This window comes from Oncorhynchus kisutch, unplaced genomic scaffold (assembly GCF_002021735.2).
Source record: "Oncorhynchus kisutch isolate 150728-3 unplaced genomic scaffold, Okis_V2 Okis04b-Okis11a_hom, whole genome shotgun sequence".
NCBI lineage: Eukaryota > Metazoa > Chordata > Actinopteri > Salmoniformes > Salmonidae > Oncorhynchus > Oncorhynchus kisutch.
Window position 1 is genome coordinate 4,488,074 of NW_022261981.1, and position 24,228 is coordinate 4,512,301.

The window sequence follows — 24,228 nt, forward strand, 5'->3', positions numbered from 1 at the left end:
CCCCTATCCTCTCCAGAACAACCCCTCCCCCTCCTCTCCTCTCCAGACCACCCCCTCTTCATCTCCTCTCCAGACCAACCCTCCCCCTCCTCTCCAGACTAACCCCTCCCCCCTCCTCTCCAGACCAACCCCTCCCCCCTCCTCTCCAGACCAACCATCCCCCATCCTCACCAGAACAACCCCTCCAAACTCCTCTCCACTCCTCTCCTGTCCAAACCAACCTCCCCCCTCCTCTCCTCTCCAGACCAACCCCTCCCTCCTCCTCCCCCTCCTCTCCTCTCCTCCCCACTCCTCTCCAGACCAAACATTCCCTCCTCCTCTACTCACGACCCCTACGTTATTTTCTGCTGACTGAGATTTTCACTTTCCCCACCTCACCTCGACCTGCGGGGTCGGCCAATAACACCTCAGTCATTACCAACGATAACAAATCTATTCATGTTGAAGGATGGCCTCATTAAAAGGTTCAAATATAAGTCTAAGCTTATGTGTTAATGACACGTTAATGTCTCTGTCAATTACCTAGCTGAGGGTAATGACACCTGCACAGAGAGATGATATCCTACTGCTGGCTGACGGAGTAAACCTGTAATTCCATCCCCCGGGCGGTTAAGTGTTCCGATGATCTTTGTGAATGATGAAGGTGATGGTGATGAATATTCCGGCAAACATCCCATAATTTTGGTATCCTGAGAGATGTTTCTATAACATGAACACAGGTTTTTGTTGTGTTTTCGTTTGGTTCGGTGGTAACATTATATACAGTACACTGAGTTTACAACACATGGAGGACAGCTGCTCTTTCCATGACACAGACTGACCAGGTGAAACCAGGTGAAAACTATGATCCCTTATTGATGTCACCTGTCAAATACACTTCAGTCAGTGTAGATGAAAGGGGAGGAGTCAGGTAAAAAAAATATGATTTTAATGCTTTTAAACAATTCAGACATGGATTGTCTATATGTGCCATTCAGAGGGTGAATGGACAAGACAACATATTGAAGTGCCTTTGAACGGGGTACGGTAGTAGGTGCCAGGCGCACCGACAGGTGTGTGGCACAGACAGTCCTGGAACTTGAAGAAAGGTTTGATTTGTGTTTCTGTGTAACTTTTACATTCCTAAGAGTCTAAGCCGTTGAGGCTGGGGGGGGGGATTAGGGGGAGATTAGGGGGAGATTAGGGGGGGATTAGGGGGGGATTAGGGGGAGATTAGGGGGGGATTAGGGGGAGATTAGGGGGAGATTAGGGGGAGATTAGGGGGAGATTAGGGGGAGATTAGGGGGGGGATTAGGGGGGATTAGGGGGAGATTAGGGGGGGGATTAGGGGGAGATTAGGGGGGGGATTAGGGGGAGATTAGGGGGGGGATTAGGGGGAGATTAGGGGGAGATTAGGGGGAGATTAGGGGGAGATTAGGGGGAGATTAGGGGGAGATTAGGGGGGGATTAGGGGGAGATTAGGGGGGAGATTAGGGGGGGATTAGGGGGGTGTTAGGGGGAGATTAGGGGGAGATTAGGGGGGGATTAGGGGGAGATTAGGGGGAGATTAGGGGGAGATTAGGGGGGGATTAGGGGGGGATTAGGGGGGGATTAGGGGGAGATTAGGGGGAGATTAGGGCCACTTTAGGTATACAAAATATATGTATAAAACAGATATTGGATTAAATATTGGATTTGGCCTTTACTACTATAGGCCATAGAACCACATTAAACAACACATTCATAAATGGCAAAATAGACAGTCAAAAAATGCGTCAAAAGGAATGTGGTTTTGAAGTGTCTGTCCTATATCTAGGAAATGTAAGTCGGCTCAGGAAATACTGTATATACATTGCAAATGTTTTACTGGTACTGTATATATATATATATATATAATATAAATATAAATATATATATATATAAATATATACAATGCATTCGGAAAGTATTTACACCCTATGAAGTTTTCCACATTTTGTTACGTTACAGCCTTACAGCCTTACAGCCTTACAGCCTTACAGCCTTACAGCCTTACTGCCTTACAGCCTTACAGCCTTACTGCCTTACAGCCTTACAGCCTTACTGCCTTACAGCCTTACAGCCTTACTGCCTTACAGCCTTACAGCCTTACAGCCTTACAGCGTTACAGCCTTACTGCCTTACAGCCTTACAGCCTTACTGCCTTACAGCCTTACAGCCTTACTGCCTTACAGCCTTACAGCCTTACTGCCTTACAGCCTTACTGCCTTACAGCCTTACAGCCTTACTGCCTTACTGCCTTACAGCCTTACAGCCTTACAGCCTTACTGCCTTACAGCCTTACAGCCTTACTGCCTTACAGCCTTACAGCCTTACAGCCTTACAGCCTTACTGCCTTACAGCTGTACTGCCTTACAGCCTTACAGCCTTACTGCCTTACTGCCTTACAGCCTTACAGCCTTACTGCCTTACAGCCTTACAGCCTTACTGCCTTACAGCCTTACTGCCTTACAGCCTTACAGCCTTACTGCCTTACAGCTCTACTGCCTTACAGCCTTACAGCCTTACAGCCTTACTGCCTTACAGCCTTACTGCCTTACAGCCTTACAGCCTTACTGCCTTACAGCTGTACTGCCTTACAGCCTTACTGCCTTACAGCCTTACAGCCTTACTGCCTTACAGCCTTACAGCCTTACTGCCTTACTGCCTTACAGCCTTACAGCCTTACTGCCTTACAGCCTTACAGCCTTACAGCCTTACTCTACAACTGATTAAATCGTTTTTTCCCCCTCATCAGTCTACACATGATACCCCATAATGACAAAGGAAAAACAGTTTTTTGGACATTTTTGCAAATTTACAAAAACAGAATACATAAAAATACAATTGTCATGAGAATTCAGCCCCTTTACTCAGTGCTTTGTTGAAGCACCGTTGGCAGCGATTACAGCCTCAAATCTTTTCGGGTTTGACGTTACAAGCTTGGCACAGCTGTATTTGGGGAGTTTCTCCCATTCTTCTCTGCATATTTTCTGCACATCCTCTCAAGCTCTTTCAGGTTGGGTGGGGGAGGGAGGTATTTTCAAGTCTCTCCAGAGATGTTCGATCGGGTTCAAGTCCGGGCTCTCAAGGTGTTCGATCGGGTTCAAGTCCGGGCTCTCAAGGTGTTCGATCGGGTTCAAGTCCGGGCTCTCAAGGTGTTCGATCGGGTTCAAGTCCGGGCTCTCAAGGTGTTCGATCGGTGTTCAAGTGGGGCTACTCAAGGACATTCAATGTCTGTCCCGAAGCCACTCCTGCGATGTCTTGGCTGTGTGCTGAGGGTTGTTGTCCTGTTGGAAGGTGAACCTACGCCCCAGTCTGAGGTCTTGAGCACTCCTTTTACTGATTAGTGGCTTCTGTCTGGCCCCTCTACTATCAAGGCTTGATTGGTGGAGTGCTGCAGAGATGGTTGTCCTTCTGTAGGTTCTCTCATCTCCACAGAGGAACTCGGGTTCTTGGACCAAGGCCCTTCTCCCCCGCCGGGCGGCCAGCTCTAGGTTGAGTCTTTGTGGTTCCAAACATATTTAATTTAAGAATAATGGAGGGCTCTGTGTTCTTGGGGACCTTCAATGCTGCAGAAATGTTTTGGTACCCTTCCCCAGATCTCTGCCTCGACACAATCCTGTCTCTGAGCTCTACGGACAATTCCTTTGACCTCATGGCTTGGTTTTTGCTCGTACATGCACTGCCAACTGTGGGACCTTATATAGACAGGAAAGTGCCTTTCCAAATCATGTCCAATCAATTGAATTGACCACAGGTGAACTCCAGTCAAGTTGTAGAAACATCTCAGGGATGATCAATGGAAACAGGATGCACCGGAGCTCAATTTCGAGTCTCAGAGCAAAGGGTCTGAATACTTATGTAAATCTGGGTATTTTATTTAATCCAATTTAGAATAAGGCAGTAACTTATAAACAAAATGTGGAAAAAGTCAATGGGTCGGAATACATTCCTGTATGCCCTGTATATATTTGACACATTTTTGGGGGTAAAAGGCATGAAACTACCTACATACTTCCATTCATTTTTAAAGCCGGTACCAGTTACCTTCAGATGAGTCCTGGGGGAGTTTAAACCAGTACCAGTTACCTTCAGATGAGTCCCATGAGAGTTTAAACCAGTACCAGTTACCCTCAGATGAGTCCTGGGGGAGTTTAAACCAGTACCAGTTACCTTCAGACGAGTCCTGGGGGAGTTTAAACCAGTACCAGTTACCTTCAGACGAGTCCTGGGGGAGTTTAAACCAGTACCAGTTACCTTCAGATGAGTCCCATGAGAGTTTACACCAGTACCAGTTACCTTCAGATGAGTCCCATGAGAGTTTAAACCAGTACCAGTTACCCTCAGATGAGTCCTGGGGGAGTTTAAACCAGTACCAGTTACCTTCAGATGAGTCCCATGAGAGTTTAAACCAGTACCAGTTACCCTCAGATGAGTCCTGGGGGAGTTTAAACCAGTACCAGTTACCCTCAGATGAGTCCTGGGGGAGTTTAAACCAGTACCAGTTACCTTCAGATGAGTCCCATGAGAGTTTAAACCAGTACCAGTTACCTTCAGATGAGTCCCATGAGAGTTTAAAACTGTACCAGTTACCTTCAGACGAGTCCTGGGGGAGTTTAAACCAGTACCAGTTACCCTCAGACGAGTCCCGTGAGAGTGTTCGTGAGAGTCTCCCCTTTCCATAGATGGGTCATAATAGTTTGTAGCACACATTGTTCAGAAGCTACAAAACAGAAGTTGGCACATCGTTACCAACTTCAGATGATTCCCTTGACCCTTGAGGGGGTCATAGAGCAAAATGGAGACCATCGTGTTTGCAATAGTTTTGTAGGCCAAACTGTTCGGATGCTACAGACGTTTTTCGTAAGACTGATTTTCGGGATGTCACATGGTCTGACAAACACAGCTGTACCTCGGGCACCTTCCACCGCAGACGCAGAAGGCCGTAATCGGCGGATGTGGTAGATTGAGACGCAGCTCATGCTAACTGATATCTTTATATTAAACTGATTGTTTAAATGATGTTACTTACTGTAGATTGACTCTAGGGGGAGTCTCTGAACATTATACAAGCCCAAGTGTTATGTTCCAGAAACACTCAGACAGTTGGTTGTGTTTGTACTGACATAAGTTGACGACCAGCAGAATGGCATCCAGTGTCTTGCTGGTAGGGCGGCAGGCAGCCTTGAGGTCAGAGCATTGGGCCAGTAACCGAAAGGCTGCTGTATTGAATCTCGGAGATAACAAGATGTGAAATCGGTCCCTGTGACCTTGAACGAGGCACTTAACCCCCCCTGGACAACGGTGAACCTCGCCATGACCCCCTCTCCCTGCGAGGGTTTCAGGGGGAGTTGGAATATGCAAGAAACACACTTTCACACTTAAACAAGACGCATATAAACACCCCCCAAATATTATTAATATTATTATTGTTATATTATTATTATTATTGTTATTATTGTTAAATTGTTATTGTTGTTATTATTATTATTGCTATTATTATTATTATTGTTGTTAAATTGCAATTGTTATTATTGCTGTTATTATTAGTATTATTATTACCATTGTTAGTGTTATTATTAGTATTGTTATTATTATTGTTGTTGTTATTTGTATTTATTTTATTTTATTATTGTTGTTGTTATTATTATTATTGTTATTATTATTGTCATTATTATTATTGTTACTATCATTATTGTTATTATCATTATGTTTTATTGTTATTATTATTATTATTATTGTTGTTGTTATTTGTATTTATTTTATTATATTATTGTTATTGTTATTGTTATTATTATTGTTATTATTATTATTGTTATTATTATTGTTGTTATTATTGTTGTTGTTATTATTATTGTTATTATTGTTGTTGTTATTATTATTTAAAATGTATTATTGTTATTATTATTATTATTATTTCTATTATTATTGTTACTAGGAGTGGACTTGGGAAACGTGTAAGTGATGAGGAAAAGGGATGTCTTTTACCATTGAAGATACGCCACCACGTCTGTCTCATACAAGGTAACGTGTCATATGGGTTTTGTTTGTTCTACCGCCAGTCAGCCAGTCAGCCAGGCCCTGCCAGGTGTGTGACCAGTGGGATTGATCTTCTGGCAGCAGGACACTCATCTGTCCTCTCCTCCCTCTCTTTATCTCTTTCTCTCTCTCTCTCTCTTTTCTACTCTCTCTCTCTCTCTCTCTCTCTCTCTCTCTCTCTCTCTCTCTTCTACTCTCTCTCTCTCTCTCTCCCTCTCTCTCTCTCTCTCTCTCGTCTCTCCCCTATCTCTCACTCTTGTCTACCTCCACCCCTCCTTTTCTCTGTCTTTCTCTGTCTTTCTCAATTTTCCGGCCAGGCAGACCATCTCAATGTAAAATCATGGATAATGCACCATGACATCCTGACACAACGCACAGTCTAGGTCTGCTCCATCTGCTTTTGTATTTAATTTACTTAAAAGGGTGTGTGTGTCTGTGTGTGTGAGTGTGAGTGTGAGTGTGAGTGTGAGTGTGTGTGTGTGTGTGTGTGTGTGTGTGTGTGTGTGTGTGTGTGTGTGTGTGTGTGTGTGTGTGTGTGTGTGTATGTGTGTGTGTGTGTGTGTGTGTGTGTGTGTGTGTGTGTGTGTGTGTGTGTGTGTGTGTGTGTGTGTGTGTGTGTGTGTGTGTGTGTGTGTGTGTGTGTGAAAGCAGCTGTGTGTTATTCTCAAACGGACGACCTCGCACCATTCTTCATCGTCCGTCTGTCTGTAGCTTTCCCCCACACACCAGACCAAGTAGAGAGAGAAAAAAACATCCTCACAAAATGATCGCTGACTGGTCGATCAAAGGTGGCCAAAAATATGTTAAAAGACCTGTGAGGGGTGAGAAGGGCCATGGCCTGCCTCATTAACACCATTAGGAGAAAGCAGAGAGGGAAGGAACGGAGTCTGGATTATATAGCTGTCTCTAGATAGGTTCAGAGGGGTTACCCTCAGTGGGAAGAGGTAATGTGGGACATCTTCTTGTCGTTTTCTCTTCTTGTCGTTGGGAGATGGAAGAAATAAGACCGATATGGACTGAAGGAAGGGAGCGAGGGCCTGATAGGGATCATTTTCCTAATTACGGGATGGAACGATGTGGAGCAGGTCCGGGGTGAAACGTGTCAGACAGTTGGTGAGGGAGAGAGGGAAGTAGGAAGGGAGGGGAGACTGTAAGTGTTACTGTGACTAGATGACAGTCCTAGCGGTTAGTGCTGGGACATTACTGTATGACTTAATGGGACTAACGATGCTAAAGCATTATGTGTTAATCATCATAATGCTGGACTGGACGGGCTATAGACCACAGCTGTGTGTGTGTGTGTGTGTGTGTGTGTGTGTGTGTGTGTGTGTGTGCGTGTGTGTGTGTGTGTGTGTGTGTGCGTGGCTGGAGAGTGCAGACCGATGGATGTCTCATCCCTGTGTGTGTGTGTGTGTGTGTGTGTGTGTGTGTGTGTGTGTGTGTGTGTGTGTGTGTGTGTGTGTGTGTGTGTGTGTGTGTGTGTGTGTGTGTGTGTGTGTGTGTGCGTGCGTGCGTGCGTGTGTGCGTAGCTGGAGAGTGCAGACCGATGGATGTCTCATCCCTAAAGGTGAGGCCTACTCAGCATGCAGCTGAACCAACAGATCCTTGCTGCCCCCGAGGAAGACAGGAACGTGTGTGTTTCACTCTCACTCCCCACTACACAAAAGTAAAGAAGGGAAAGGCCTTAGAGAACGAGAGAAAGAACACAAGTCTCTACCATCTAATCTATCAACATCATCTATCATTCTCATGTATCATCCTCATCTATCACATCATCTATCATCTATCATCTGATGTATCATCCTCATCTATCATCTCATCTATCACCTCATCAACCACCTCATCTATCACCTCATCAACCACCTCATCTATCATCTGATGTATCATCATCATCATCTATCATCTCATCTATCACCTCATCAACCACCTCATCGATCACCTCATCTATCATCTGATGTAGCGTCATCATCTATCATCTCATCTGTCACCTCATCTACCATCTCATCTATCATCTCATCTATCATCCTCATCTATCATCTCATCTACCATCTCATCTATCATCTCATCTATCATCCTCATCTATCATCTCAGCTATCACCTCATCTATAATCTGATGTATCATCATCATCTATCCTCTCATCTATCACCTCATCAACCACCTCATCGATCACCTCCTATATCACCCTCCTCTATCATCCTCATCTATCGTCTCATCTATCACTTCATCTGTCTCCTCATCTATCACATCATCTATCCACCTCATATATCATCTCATCTATCATCTATCATCTGATGTATCATCCTCATATATCACCTCATCTATCACCTCATCTATCACCTCATCTATCTCCTCATCTATCACATCATCTATCCACCTCATCTATCATATCATCTGTCCACCTCATATATCATCTCATCTATCACCTCATCTATCATCTATCATCTGATGTATCATCCTCATATATCACCTCATCTATCACCTCATCTATCATCCTCCTCTATCATCCTCTTCTATCATCCTCATCTATCACATCATCTATCCACGTCATATATCATATAATCTATCACCTCATCTATCACATAATCTATCACATAATCTATCACATCATCTATCCACCTCATCTATCACATAATCTATCAGATTACCAACCTGTCTATCTATATTAGACAGGACGGAGATTTGTCTTTCAACAAGACAATGATCCAAAACATAAAGCAAAATCTACAATGGAATGGTTCAAAAATAAACATATCCAGGTGTTAGAATGGCCAAGTCAAAGTCCAGACCTGAATCCAATCGAGAATCTGTGGAAAGAACTGAAAACTGCTGTTAACAAATGCTCTCCATCCAACCTCACTGAGCTCGAGCTGTTTTGCAAGGAGAAATGGGAAAAGATTTCAGTCTCTCGATGTGCAAAACAGATAGAGACATACCCCAAGCGACTTACAGCTGTAATCGCAGCAAAAGGTGGCGCTACAAAGTATTAACTTAAGGGGGCTGAATAATTTTGCACGCCCAATTTTTCAGTTTTTGATTTGTTAAAAAAGTTTGAAATATCCAATAAATGTCGTTCCACTTCATGATTGTGTCCCACTTGTTGTTGATTCTTCACAAAAAAATACAGTTTTATATCTTTATGTTTGAAGCCTGAAATGTGGCAAAAGGTCGCAAAGTTCAAGGGGGCCGAATACTTTCGCAAGGCACTGTATATTACCAACCTGTCTATCTGTATATCTATATTATCAACCTGTCTATCTGTATATCTATATTACCAACCTGTCCATCTGTATATCTGTATATCTATATCAACAATCTGTCAATCTGTCTAACCTGCTCCTAGTAATCAAACAAAACACATGGCCATTTTCATCTAAGGTTATCGGGTCAATAGAACCACCTGACCTCAGCCAATCATAAAATTGTTAAAGTGGCCATTGTGGTGCTAGCACGCATTGATTAAGTTCATAACTCGATTTGAGCCGCACCGAGCCAGGGACAATAAACATCGGAAGGGAAATAAATCTTACTTGAGCACATAATCTCAAGAAAATCTCAATTTAAAATAGATGTTTTTAATGGTGTATTTTGTCATCATGTGATTGTGGCCTTTCGGCCTGTGTGATTATTGATATCTTCGATCCGCTGTTTAACCTTTTCCATCAGCTCTGTGTGGCTCTATTGGATTCTCTGTAGTGTTTCCATGTTGACTGAGGGTCATATTCATCACAGCAAACTGTAGCAAAATATGGCTAAACGTTTCTTATTGGATAACTTCACTTAGTCCCTCCATGTTTCGGAACATGTTATTTTAGTTGGTTGCCTAATGAATTTGCCTCAGGTCATAGACCCCTATGTTGTTACCAGCCTGTCCCCCAATTAACATGTCCTGTTGAGACATCAGCCTGTTGTCCCCCTCCTAATATGTCCTGTTGAGATATCAGCCTGTTGTCCCCTACTAATATGTCCTGTTGAGACATCAGCCTGTTGTCCCCTAATAATATGTCCTGTTGAGACATCAGCCTGTTGAGATATCAGCCTGTTGTCCCCCAACTAATATGTCCTGTTGAGACATCAGCCTGTTGTCCTCTACTAATATGTCCTGTTGAGATATCAGCCTGTTGAGATATCAGCCTGTTGTCCCCCAACTAATATGTCCTGTTCAGATATCAGCCTGTTGTCCCTTACTAATATGTCCTGTTGAGACATCAGCCTGTTGTCCCCCTACTAATATGTCCTGTTGAGATATCAACCTGTTGTCCCCTACTAATATGTCCTGTTGAGATATCAGCCTGTTGCCCCTACTAATATGTCCTGTTGAGATATCAGCCTGTTGTCCCCTACTAATATGTCCCGTTGAGACATCAGCCTGTTGTCCCCCTACTAATATGTCATGTTGAGATATCAGCCTGTTGTCCCTACTAATATGTCATGTTGAGACTTCAGCCTGTTGTCTCCCTACTAACATGTCCTGTTGAGACATCCATTCAAACAGATCAGTTATAGTTATGCATGATGAGTCTTAACTGATAAATAATGAGGAGTTGGCGTTTGCTTGGTCGAGGGGAGAACAAACCAAGCAATCCAAATGACCAACATCTTGGTAGTTTTATGTCCCTGAAATTAGGCTCACCTAACAACTTGATCTCTGACAACTTATTCAATTTGCAGAGGTCAAAAGGTCATGATGCTGATTCTCTATAATGAAGTCTTCTTCTTTGGTGATTTGTATTTGTATTTTTTACTTCAATACTTCTTTTTTTCTTCTTATAAATTCTTAAAACGTTGTTGGTTGAGGGCTTGTCAGTAAGCATTTCACTGTTGTATTCAGAGCTTGTGATAAATAACCATTTGATTGGAGCTCCCAACAAGCTGATGCCTACATCCCCAATGTTTTACCTTTATTTAACCAGGCAAGTCAGTTAAGAACAAATTCTTATTTTCAATGGCGGCCTAGGAACAGTGGGTTAACTGGTCTAGGAACAGTGGGTTAACTGGCCTAGGAACAGTGGGTTAACTGGTCTAGGAACAGTGGGTTAACTGGTCTAGGAACAGTGGGTTAACTGGTCTAGGAACAGTGGGTTACCTGGTCTAGGAACAGTGGGTTAACTGGTCTAGGAACAGTGGGTTAACTGGCCTAGGAACAGTGGGTTAACTGGTCTAGGAACAGTGGGTTAACTTGTCTAGGAACAGTGGGTTAACTGGTCTAGGAACAGTGGGTTAACTGGTCTAGGAACAGTGGGTTAACTGGCCTAGGAACAGTGGGTTAACTGGTCTAGGAACAGTGAGTTAACTGGTCTAGGAACAGTGGGTTAACTGGTCTAGGAACAGTGGGTTAGCTGGTCTAGGAACAGTGGGTTAACTGGTCTAGGAACAGTGGGGTAACTGGTCTAGGAACAGTGGGTTAACTGGTCTAGGAACAGTGGGTTAACTGGTCTAGGAACAGTGGGTTACCTGGTCTAGGAACAGTGGGTTAACTGGTCTAGGAACAGTGGGTTACCTGGTCTAGGAACAGTGGGTTAACTGGTCTAGGAACAGTGGGTTAACTGGTCTAGGAACAGTGGGTTAACTGGCCTAGGAACAGTGGGTTAACTGGCCTAGGAACAGTGGGTTAACTGGTCTAGGAACAGTGGGTTAACTGGCCTAGGAACAGTGGGTTAACTGGTCTAGGAACAGTGGTTAACTGGTCTAGGAACAGTGGGTTAACTGGTCTAGGAACAGTGGGTTAGGAACAGTGGATTAACTGGTCTAGGAACAGTGGGTTAACTGGTCTAGGAACAGTGGGTTAACTGGTCTAGGAACAGTGGGTTAACTGGTCTAGGAACAGTGGGTTAACTGATCTAGGAACAGTGGGTTAACTGGTCTAGGAACAGTGGGTTAACTGGTCTAGGAACAGTGGGTTAACTGGTCTAGGAACAGTGGGTTAACTGGCCTAGGAACAGTGGGTTAACTGTTCAGGGGCAGGACGACAGATTTCAAAAATAAAATAAAATATCAACGAAAATAAAATACATTTGTATTAGTCACATGTGCCGAATACAACATTCACCTTACAGTGAAATGCTTACTTACAAGCCCTTAAAACCAACAATGCAGTTTAAAAAATATATAAATAAGAATAATAAATCAAAGGAACAAGGTATTAAAGAGCAGCAGTAAAATAACAGTAGTGAGACTATATCCAGGGGGGTACTGGTACAGAGTCAATGTGGAGGCTATATACAGGGGGTACCGGTACAGAGTCAATGTGGAGGCTATATACAGGGGGTACCGGTACAGAGTCAATGTGGAGACTATATACAGGGGGTACCGGTACAGAGTCAGTGTGGAGGCTATATACAGGGGGTACTGGTACAGAGTCAATGTGGAGACTATATACAGGGGGTACTGGTACAGAGTCAATGTGGAGACTATATCCAGGGGGTACCGGTACAGAGTCAATGTGGAGACTATATACAGGGGGTACCGGTACAGAGTCAATGTGGAGGCTATATACAGGGGGTACCGGTACAGAGTCAATGTGGAGGTTATATACAGGGGGTACCGGTACAGAGTCAATGTGGAGGCTATATACAGGGGGTACCGGCACAAAGTCAATGTGGAGGTTATATACAGGGGGTACCGGTACAGAGTCAATGTGGAGGCTATATACAGGGGGTACCGGTACAGAGTCAATGTGGAGACTATATCCAGGGGGTACCAGTACAGAGTCAATGTGGAGGCTATATCCAGGGGGTACCGGTACAGAGTCAATGTGGAGGCTATATCCAGGGGGTACCGGTACAGAGTCAATGTGGAGACTATATACAGGGGGTACTGGTACAGAGTCAATGTGGAGACTATATCCAGGGGGGTACTGGTACAGAGTCAATGTGGAGACTATATACAGGGGGTACCAGTACAGAGTCAATGTGGAGACTATATACAGGGGGTACTGGTACAGAGTCAATGTGGAGACTATATACAGGGGGTACTGGTACAGAGTCAATGTGGAGACTATATACAGGGGGTACCGGTACAGAGTCAATGTGGAGACTATATCCAGGGGGTACCAGTACAGAGTCAATGTGGAGGCTATATACAGGGGGTACCAGTACAGAGTCAATGTGGAGGCTATATACAGGGGGTACTGGTACAGAGTCAATGTGGAGGCTATATACAGGGGGTACCAGTACAGAGTCAATGTGGAGGCTATATACAGGGGGTACCAGTACAGAGTCAATGTGGAGGCTATATACAGGGGGTACCAGTACAGAGTCAATGTGGAGGCTATATACAGGGGGTACCGGTACAGAGTCAATGTGGAGGCTATATACAGGGGGTACCAGTACAGAGTCAATGTGGAGGCTATATACAGGGGGTACTGGTACAGAGTCAATGTGGAGGCTATATACAGGGGGTACCGGTACAGAGTCAATGTGGAGGCTATATACAGGGGGTACTGGTACAGAGTCAATGTGGAGGCTATATACAGGGGGTACTGGTACAGAGTCAATGTGGAGGCTATATACAGGGAGTACCGGTACAGAGTCAATGTGGAGACTATATACAGGGGGTACCGGTACAGAGTCAATGTGGAGACTATATACAGGGGGTACTGGTACAGAGTCAATGTGGAGGCTATATACAGGGGGTACTGGTACAGAGTCAATGTGGAGGCTATATACAGGGAGTACCGGTACAGAGTCAATGTGGAGACTATATACAGGGAGTACCGGTACAGAGTCAATGTGGAGACTATATACAGGGAGTACCGGTACAGAGTCAATGTGGAGGCTATATACAGGGAGTACCGGTACAGAGTCAATGTGGAGACTATATACAGGGAGTACCGGTACAGAGTCAATGTGGAGGCTATATACAGGGAGTACCGGTACAGAGTCAATGTGGAGACTATATACAGGGAGTACCGGTACAGAGTCAATGTGGAGGCTATATACAGGGGGTACTGGTACAGAGTCAATGTGGAGGCTATATACAGGGGGTACCGGTACAGAGTCAATGTGGAGGCTATATACAGGGGGTACTGGTACAGAGTCAATGTGGAGGCTATATACAGGTGGTACCGGTACAGAGTCAATGTGGAGGCTATATACAGGGGGTACCGATACAGAGTCAATGTGGAGCCTATATCCAGGGGGGTACCGGTACAGAGTCAATGTGGAGGCTATATACAGGGGGTACCGGTACAGAGTCAATGTGGAGACTATATCCAGGGGGGTACTGGTATAGAGTCAATGTGGAGACTATATCCAGGGGGTACCGGTACAGAGTCAATGTGGAGACTATATCCAGGGGGTACTGGTATAGAGTCAATGTGGAGACTATATACAGGGGGTACTGGTACAGAGTCAATGTGGAGACTATATACAGGGGGTACCGGTACAGAGTCAATGTGGAGGCTATATACAGGGGGTACTGGTACAGAGTCAATGTGGAGACTATATCCAGGGGGTACTGGTACAGAGTCAATGTGGAGACTATATCCAGGGGGTACTGGTACAGAGTCAATGTGGAGGCTATATACAGGGGGTACTGGTACAGAGTCAATGTGGAGACTATATCCAGGGGGTACTGGTACAGAGTCAATGTGGAGGCTATATACAGGGGGTACCGGTACAGAGTCAATGTGGAGGCTATATACAGGGGGTACCAGTACAGAGTCAATGTGGAGACTATATCCAGGGGGTACTGGTATAGAGTCAATGTGGAGACTATATACAGGGGGTACTGGTACAGAGTCAATGTGGAGACTATATTCCCAGGGGTACTGGTATAGAGTCAATGTGGAGACTATATACAGGGGGTACTGGTACAGAGTCAATGTGGAGACTATATCCAGGGGGTACTGGTACAGAGTCAATGTGGAGACTATATCCAGGGGGTACTGGTACAGAGTCAATGTGGAGGCTATATACAGGGGGTACTGGTACAGAGTCAATGTGGAGACTATATCCAGGGGGTACTGGTACAGAGTCAATGTGGAGGCTATATACAGGGGGTACCGGTACAGAGTCAATGTGGAGGCTATATACAGGGGGTACTGGTACAGAGTCAATGTGGAGACTATATACAGGGGGGTACCGGTACAGAGTCAATGTGGAGGCTATTTACAGGGGGGTACCGGTACAGAGTCAATGTGGAGGCTATATACAGGGGGGTACTGGTACAGAGTCAATGTGGAGACTATATACAGGGGGGTACCGGTACAGAGTCAATGTGGAGGCTATATACAGGGGGGTACCGGTACAGAGTCAATGTGGAGGCTATATACAGGGGGTACTGGTACAGAGTCAATGTGGAGGCTATATACAGGGGGTACTGGTACAGAGTCAATGTGGAGACTATATACAGGTGGTACCGGGAACAAAGTCAATGTGGAGACTATATCCAGGGGGGTACCGGGAACAAAGTCAATGTGGAGACTATATCCAGGGGGGTACCGGGAACAAAGTCAATGTGGAGACTATATCCAGGGGGTACTGGTATAGAGTCAATGTGGAGACTATATACAGGGGGTACTGGTACAGAGTCAATGTGGAGACTATATACAGGGGGTACCGGTACAGAGTCAATGTGGAGGCTATATACAGGGGGTACTGGTACAGAGTCAATGTGGAGACTATATCCAGGGGGTACTGGTACAGAGTCAATGTGGAGACTATATCCAGGGGGTACTGGTACAGAGTCAATGTGGAGGCTATATACAGGGGGTACTGGTACAGAGTCAATGTGGAGACTATATCCAGGGGGTACTGGTACAGAGTCAATGTGGAGGCTATATACAGGGGGTACCGGTACAGAGTCAATGTGGAGGCTATATACAGGGGGTACCAGTACAGAGTCAATGTGGAGACTATATCCAGGGGGTACTGGTATAGAGTCAATGTGGAGACTATATACAGGGGGTACTGGTACAGAGTCAATGTGGAGACTATATTCCCAGGGGTACTGGTATAGAGTCAATGTGGAGACTATATACAGGGGGTACTGGTACAGAGTCAATGTGGAGACTATATCCAGGGGGTACTGGTACAGAGTCAATGTGGAGACTATATCCAGGGGGTACTGGTACAGAGTCAATGTGGAGGCTATATACAGGGGGTACTGGTACAGAGTCAATGTGGAGACTATATCCAGGGGGTACTGGTACAGAGTCAATGTGGAGGCTATATACAGGGGGTACCGGTACAGAGTCAATGTGGAGGCTATATACAGGGGGTACTGGTACAGAGTCAATGTGGAGACTATATACAGGGGGGTACCGGTACAGAGTCAATGTGGAGGCTATTTACAGGGGGGTACCGGTACAGAGTCAATGTGGAGGCTATATACAGGGGGGTACTGGTACAGAGTCAATGTGGAGACTATATACAGGGGGGTACCGGTACAGAGTCAATGTGGAGGCTATATACAGGGGGGTACCGGTACAGAGTCAATGTGGAGGCTATATACAGGGGGTACTGGTACAGAGTCAATGTGGAGGCTATATACAGGGGGTACTGGTACAGAGTCAATGTGGAGACTATATACAGGTGGTACCGGGAACAAAGTCAATGTGGAGACTATATCCAGGGGGGTACCGGGAACAAAGTCAATGTGGAGACTATATCCAGGGGGGTACCGGGAACAAAGTCAATGTGGAGACTATATACAGGGGGTACCGGGAACAAAGTCAATGTGGAGGCTATATCCAGGGGGGTACCGGGAACAAAGTCAATGTGGAGACTATATCCAGGGGGGTACCGGGAACAAAGTCAATGTGGAGACTATATACAGGGGGTACCGGGAACAAAGTCAATGTGGAGACTATATCCAGGGGGTACCGGGAACAAAGTCAATGTGGAGACTATATCCAGGGGGTACCGGGAACAAAGTCAATGTGGAGACTATATACAGGGGGTACCGAGAACAAAGTAAATGTGGAGACTATATCCAGGGGGTACCAGGAACAAAGTCAATGTGGAGACTATATCCAGGGGGGTACCGGGAACAAAGTCAATGTGGAGACTATATACAGGGGGTACCGGGAACAAAGTCAATGTGTGGGGCACCAGTTAGTCCAGGTAATTGAGGTAATATGTACATGTAGGTAGAGTTATTAAAGTGACTATGCATAGATAATAACAGAGAGTAGCAGTGGCGTAAAAAGGGTGGGGTGGGCAATGCAAGTAGTCTGGGTAGCCATTTGATTAGATGTTCAGGAGTCTTATGGCTTGGGGGTAGAAGCTGTTTTAGAAGCCTCTTGGACCTAGACTTGGCGCTCCGTATTTCTTCCATAGTGCACTACTTTTAACCACAGCCATACGGGCCCTGGTCAAAAGTAGTGCCCATTTGGGATGCAAACAACATCCACACTGCAGTGACATTAAACAGGCCTGGACTAATCAAATAAACCAGTACTTAGGACGAACACAAACAGAGGGGATTTTGGCAAAGACGACGTTTGAAGCAGAGTGTCATTTCAGATGTTATTAAGCAAGAAATAAAATGTAATGTCTGTGGATATCCATCATTATGGACAGACAGTATGTCCTCAATGGGTTTAGCAAATAAATAAAATGTAATGTCTGTGGATATCCATCATTATGGACAGACAGTCCTCAATGGGTTTAGCAAATAAATAAAATGTAATGTCTGTGGATATCCATCATTATGGACAGACAGTATGTCCTCAATGGGTTTAGCAAATAAATCAAATGTAATGTCTGTGGATATCCATCATTATGGACAGACAGTCCTCAATGGGTTTAGCAAATAAATAAAATGTAATGTCTGTGGATATCCATCATTATGGACAGACAGTCCTCAATGGGTTTAGCAAATAAATAAAATGTAATGTCTGTGGATATCCATCATTATGGACAGACAGTATGTCCTCAATGGGTTTAGCAAATAAATCAAATGTAATGTCTGTGGATATCCATCATTATGGACAGACAGTATGTCCTCAATGGGTTTAGCAAATAAATAAAATGTAATGTCTGTGGATATCCATCATTATGGACAGACAGTATGTCCTCAATGGGTTTAGCAAATAAATAAAATGTAATGTCTGTGGATATCCATCATTATGGACAGACAGTATGTCCTCAATGGGTTTAGCAAATAAATAAAATGTAATGTCTGTGGATATCCATCATTATGGACAGACAGTCCTCAATGGGTTTAGCAAATAAATAAAATGTAATGTCTGTGGATATCCATCATTATGGACAGACAGTCCTCAATGGGTTTAGCAAATAAATAAAATGTAATGTCTGCGGATATCCATCATTATGGACAGACAATATGTCCTCAATGGGTTTAGCAAATAAATAAAATGTAATGTCTGCGGATATCCATCATTATGGACAGACAGTATGTCCTCAATGGGTTTAGCAAATAAATAAAATGTAATGTCTGTGGATATCCATCATTATGGACAGACAGTATGTCCTCAATGGGTTTAGCAAATAAATAAAATGTAATGTCTGCGGATATCCATCATTATGGACAGACAGTATGTCCTCAATGGGTTTAGCAAATAAATAAAATGTAATGTCTGTGGATATCCATCATTATGGACAGACAGTCCTCAATGGGTTTAGCAAATAAATAAAATGTAATGTCTGCGGATATCCATCATTATGGACAGACAGTATGTCCTCAATGGGTTTAGCAAATAAATAAAATGTAATGTCTGTGGATATCCATCATTATGGACAGACAGTCCTCAATGGGTTTAGCAAATAAATAAAATGTAATGTCTGTGGATATCCATCATTATGGACAGACAGTCCTCAATGGGTTTAGCAAATAAATAAAATGTAATGTCTGTGGATATCCATCATTATGGACAGACCGTATGTCCTCAATGGGTTTAGCAAATAAATAAAATGTAATGTCTGTGGATATCCATCATTATGGACAGACAGTATGTCCTCAATGGGTTTAGCAAATAAATAAAATGTAATGTCTGCGGATATCCATCATTATGGACAGACAATATGTCCTCAATGGGTTTAGCAAATAAATAAAATGTAATGTCTGCGGATATCCATCATTATGGACAGACAGTATGTCCTCAATGGGTTTAGCAAATAAATAAAATGTAATGTCTGTGGATATCCATCATTATGGACAGACAGTCCTCAATGGGTTTAGCAAATAAATAAAATGTAATGTCTGCGGATATCCATCATTATGGACAGACAGTATGTCCTCAATGGGTTTAGCAAATAAATAAAATGTAATGTCTGTGGATATCCATCATTATGGACAGACAGTCCTCAATGGGTTTAGCAAATAAATAAAATGTAATGTCTGTGGATATCCATCATTATGGACAGACAGTATGTCCTCAATGGGTTTAGCAAATAAATCAAATGTAATGTCTGTGGATATCCATCATTATGGACAGACAGTCCTCAATGGGTTTAGCAAATAAATAAAATGTAATGTCTGTGGATATCCATCATTATGGACAGACAGTCCTCAATGGGTTTAGCAAATAAATAAAATGTAATGTCTGTGGATATCCATCATTATGGACAGACAGTATGTCCTCAATGGGTTTAGCAAATAAATCAAATGTAATGTCTGTGGATATCCATCATTATGGACAGACAGTATGTCCTCAATGGGTTTAGCAAATAAATAAAATGTAATGTCTGTGGATATCCATCATTATGGACAGACAGTATGTCCTCAATGGGTTTAGCAAATAAATAAAATGTAATGTCTGTGGATATCCATCATTATGGACAGACAGTATGTCCTCAATGGGTTTAGCAAATAAATAAAATGTAATGTCTGTGGATATCCATCATTATGGACAGACAGTATGTCCTCAATGGGTTTGGATTTGTATTTAATGTAATATTTATTTAGCCAGGAAGTCATGTTGAGCCAACAGTCTTTATCAGATGAGCCCTGCATAAACACATCCATAAACAACAATTGCACTATACACATCTACACCCAGCAAAAAAATAGAAACGCAACACGTAAAGTGTTGGTCCCATGTTTCATGTTTCAAATAAAAGACCCCCCCCCCATATGCTCAAAAAAAATTTTTCGATCAAATACTGTGCTGATTACAACGTTGTGAACAGAGTGCCCCATGGTGGCAATTTGAAAACACAGAGATACAGTGACGAGATCTTGAGGCCGATTGTCGTGTCATTCATCCTCCGCCATCACCTTATGTTTCAGCATGATAATGCACGGTCCCATGTGGCAAGGATCTGTACACAGTAAGCTGAAAATGTCCCAGTTCTTACATGGCATGCATACTCACCAGACATGTCACCCATTGAGCATGTTTGGAATGCTCTGGATCAACGTGTACGAAAGCTTGTTCCAGGTCCCGCCAATATCCAGGAACTTTGCACAGCCATTGAACAGGAGTGGAACAACATTCCACAGGCCACAATCAAAAGCCTGTTCAACTCTATGTGAAGGAGATGTATCACGCTGCATGAGGCAAATGCTGGTCAAACACAATTATCTGAAACAAACACATTATTCAGTAAAAAAGCCCTCTAACATCTGCCATCCCTGAGTGTGGGTCTGGTAACTGGGTAGAGAATGAAGGAATCTCCAGGGTTAGCCATCCCTGAGTCTGGGTCTGGTAACTGGGTAGAGAATGAAGGAATCTCCAGGGTTAGCCATCCCTGAGTCTGGGTCTGGTAACTGGGTAGAGAATGAAGGAATCTCCAGGGTTAGCCATCCCTGAGTCTGGGTCTGGTAACTGGGTAGAGAATGAAGGAATCTCCAGGGTTAGCCATCCCTGAGTCTGGGTCTGGTAACTGGGTAGAGAATGAAGGAATCTCCAGGGTTAGCAATCCCTGAGTCTGGGTCTGGTAACTGGGTAGAGAATGAAGGAATCTCCAGGGGTAGCCATCCCTGAGTCTGGGTCTGGTAACTGGGTAGAGAATGAAGGAATCTCCAGGGTTAGCCATCCCTGAGTGTGGGTCTGGTAACTGGGCAGAGAATGAAGGAATCTCCAGGGGTAGCCATCCCTGAGTCTGGGTCTGGTAACTGGGTAGAGAATGAAGGAATCTCCAGGGGTAGCCATCCCTGAGTCTGGGTCTGGTAACTGGGTAGAGAATGAAGGAATCTCCAGGGTTAGCCATCCCTGAGTCTGGGTCTGGTAACTGGGTAGAGAATGAAGGAATCTCCAGGGGTAGCCATCCCTGAGTCTGGGTCTGGTAACTGGGTAGAGAATGAAGGAATTTCCAGGGGTAGCCATCCCTGAGTCTGGGTCTGGTAACTGGGTGGAGAATGAAGCAATCTCCAGGGTTAGCCATCCCTCTCTGGATGTAACTGGGTAGAGAATGAAGGAATTGGGATCCAGGGTTAGCCATCCCTGAGTCTGGGTCTGGTAACTGGGTAGAGAATGAAGGAATTGGGATCCAGAGGGGAGCCCTCCCCTCTGTAGCCCCTCCACTCTACTGGAGCTTCTCCACTCTGGAGCCCCTCCACTCTACTAAAGCCCATCCATTCTGGAGCCCCTCCACTCTGGAGCCCCTCCACTCTGGAGCCCCTCCACTCTACTGGAGCTTCTCCACTCTGGAGCCCCTCCACTCTACTAGAGCCCATCCATTCTGGAGCCCCTCCACTTTGGAGCCCCTCCACTCTGGAGCCCCTCCACTCTGGAGCCCCTCCAATCTACTAGAGTCCATCCATTCTGGAGCCCCTCCACTCTACTGGAGCCCCTCCACTCTGGAGCCCCTCCACTTTACTAGAGCCCATCCATTCTAGAGCCCCTCCACTCTGGAGCCCCTCCACTCTGGAGCCCCTCCACTCTACTAGAGCCCATCCATTCTGGAGCCCCTCCACTCTACTAGAGCCCATCCATTCTGGAGCCCCTCCACTCTGGAGCCCCTCAACTCTACTGGAGCCCCTCCACTCTGGAGCCCCTCCACTCTACTAGAGCCCATCCATTCTGGAGCCCCTCCACTCTGGAGCCCCTCCACTCTACTAGAGCCCATCCATTCTGGAGCCCCTCCACTCTGGAGCCCCTCCACTCTACTGGAGCCCCTCCACTCTACTAGAGCCCATCCATTCTGGAGCCCCTCCACTCTACTAGAGCCCATCCATTCTGGAGCCCCTCCACTCTACTAGAGCCCATCCATTCTGGAGCCCCTCTAATCTGGATCCCATCCATTCTGGAGCCCCTCCACTCTACTGGAGCTCCTCCACTCTACTGGAGCCCATCCACTCTGGAGCCCCTCCACTCTACTGGAGCCCATCCACTCTGGAGCCCCTCCACTCTAGAGCCCAACCATTCTGGAGCCCCTCCACTCTACTAGAGCCCCTCCACTCTGGAGCCCCTCCACTCTGGAGCCCCTCCACTCTACTGGAGCCCCTCCACTCTACTAGAGCCCATCCACTCTGGAGCCCCTCCACTCTACTGGAGCCCCTCCACTCTACTAGAGCCCATCCATTCTGGAGCCCCTCCACTCTACTAGAGCCCATCCATTCTGGAGCCCCTCCACTCTACTAGAGCCCATCCATTCTGGAGCCCCTCTAATCTGGATCCCATCCATTCTGGAGCCCCTCCACTCTACTGGAGCCCCTCCACTCTACTGGAGCCCATCCACTCTGGAGCCCCTCCACTCTACTGGAGCCCATCCACTCTGGAGTCCCTCCACTCTAGAGCCCATCCATTCTGGAGCCCCTCTAATCTGGATCCCATCCATTCTGGAGCCCCTCCACTCTACTGGAGCTCCTCCACTCTACTGGAGCCCATCCACTCTGGAGCCCCTCCACTCTACTGGAGCCCATCCACTCTGGAGCCCCTCCACTCTAGAGCCCAACCATTCTGGAGCCCCTCCACTCTACTGGAGCCCCTCCACTCTGGAGCCCCTCCACTCTACTAGAGCCCATCCATTCTGGAGCCCCTCCACTCTGGAGCCCCTCCACTCTACTAGAGCCCATCCATTCTGGAGCCCCTCCACTCTGGAGCCCCTCCACTCTACTGGAGCCCCTCCACTCTACTAGAGCCCATCCATTCTGGAGCCCCTCCACTCTACTAGAGCCCATCCATTCTGGAGCCCCTCCACTCTACTAGAGCCCATCCATTCTGGAGCCCCTCTAATCTGGATCCCATCCATTCTGGAGCCCCTCCACTCTACTGGAGCTCCTCCACTCTACTGGAGCCCATCCACTCTGGAGCCCCTCCACTCTACTGGAGCCCATCCACTCTGGAGCCCCTCCACTCTAGAGCCCAACCATTCTGGAGCCCCTCCACTCTGGAGCCCCTCCACTCTGGAGCCCCTCCACTCTACTGGAGCCCCTCCACTCTACTAGAGCCCATCCACTCTGGAGCCCCTCCACTCTACTGGAGCCCCTCCACTCTACTAGAGCCCATCCATTCTGGAGCCCCTCCACTCTACTAGAGCCCATCCATTCTGGAGCCCCTCCACTCTACTAGAGCCCATCCATTCTGGAGCCCCTCTAATCTGGATCCCATCCATTCTGGAGCCCCTCCACTCTACTGGAGCCCCTCCACTCTACTGGAGCCCATCCACTCTGGAGCCCCTCCACTCTACTGGAGCCCATCCACTCTGGAGTCCCTCCACTCTAGAGCCCATCCATTCTGGAGCCCCTCTAATCTGGATCCCATCCATTCTGGAGCCCCTCCACTCCACTGGAGCTCCTCCACTCTACTGGAGCCCATCCACTCTGGAGCCCCTCCACTCTACTGGAGCCCATCCACTCTGGAGCCCCTCCACTCTAGAGCCCAACCATTCTGGAGCCCCTCCACTCTACTAGAGCCCCTCCACTCTGGAGCCCCTCCACTCTGGAGCCCCTCCACTCTACTGGAGCCCCTCCACTCTACTAGAGCCCATCCACTCTGGAGCCCCTCCACTCTACTGGAGCCCCTCCACTCTACTAGAGCCCATCCATTCTGGAGCCCCTCCACTCTACTAGAGCCCATCCATTCTGGAGCCCCTCCACTCTACTAGAGCCCATCCATTCTGGAGCCCCTCTAATCTGGATCCCATCCATTCTGGAGCCCCTCCACTCTACTGGAGCCCCTCCACTCTACTGGAGCCCATCCACTCTGGAGCCCCTCCACTCTACTGGAGCCCATCCACTCTGGAGTCCCTCCACTCTAGAGCCCATCCATTCTGGAGCCCCTCTAATCTGGATCCCATCCATTCTGGAGCCCCTCCACTCTACTGGAGCTCCTCCACTCT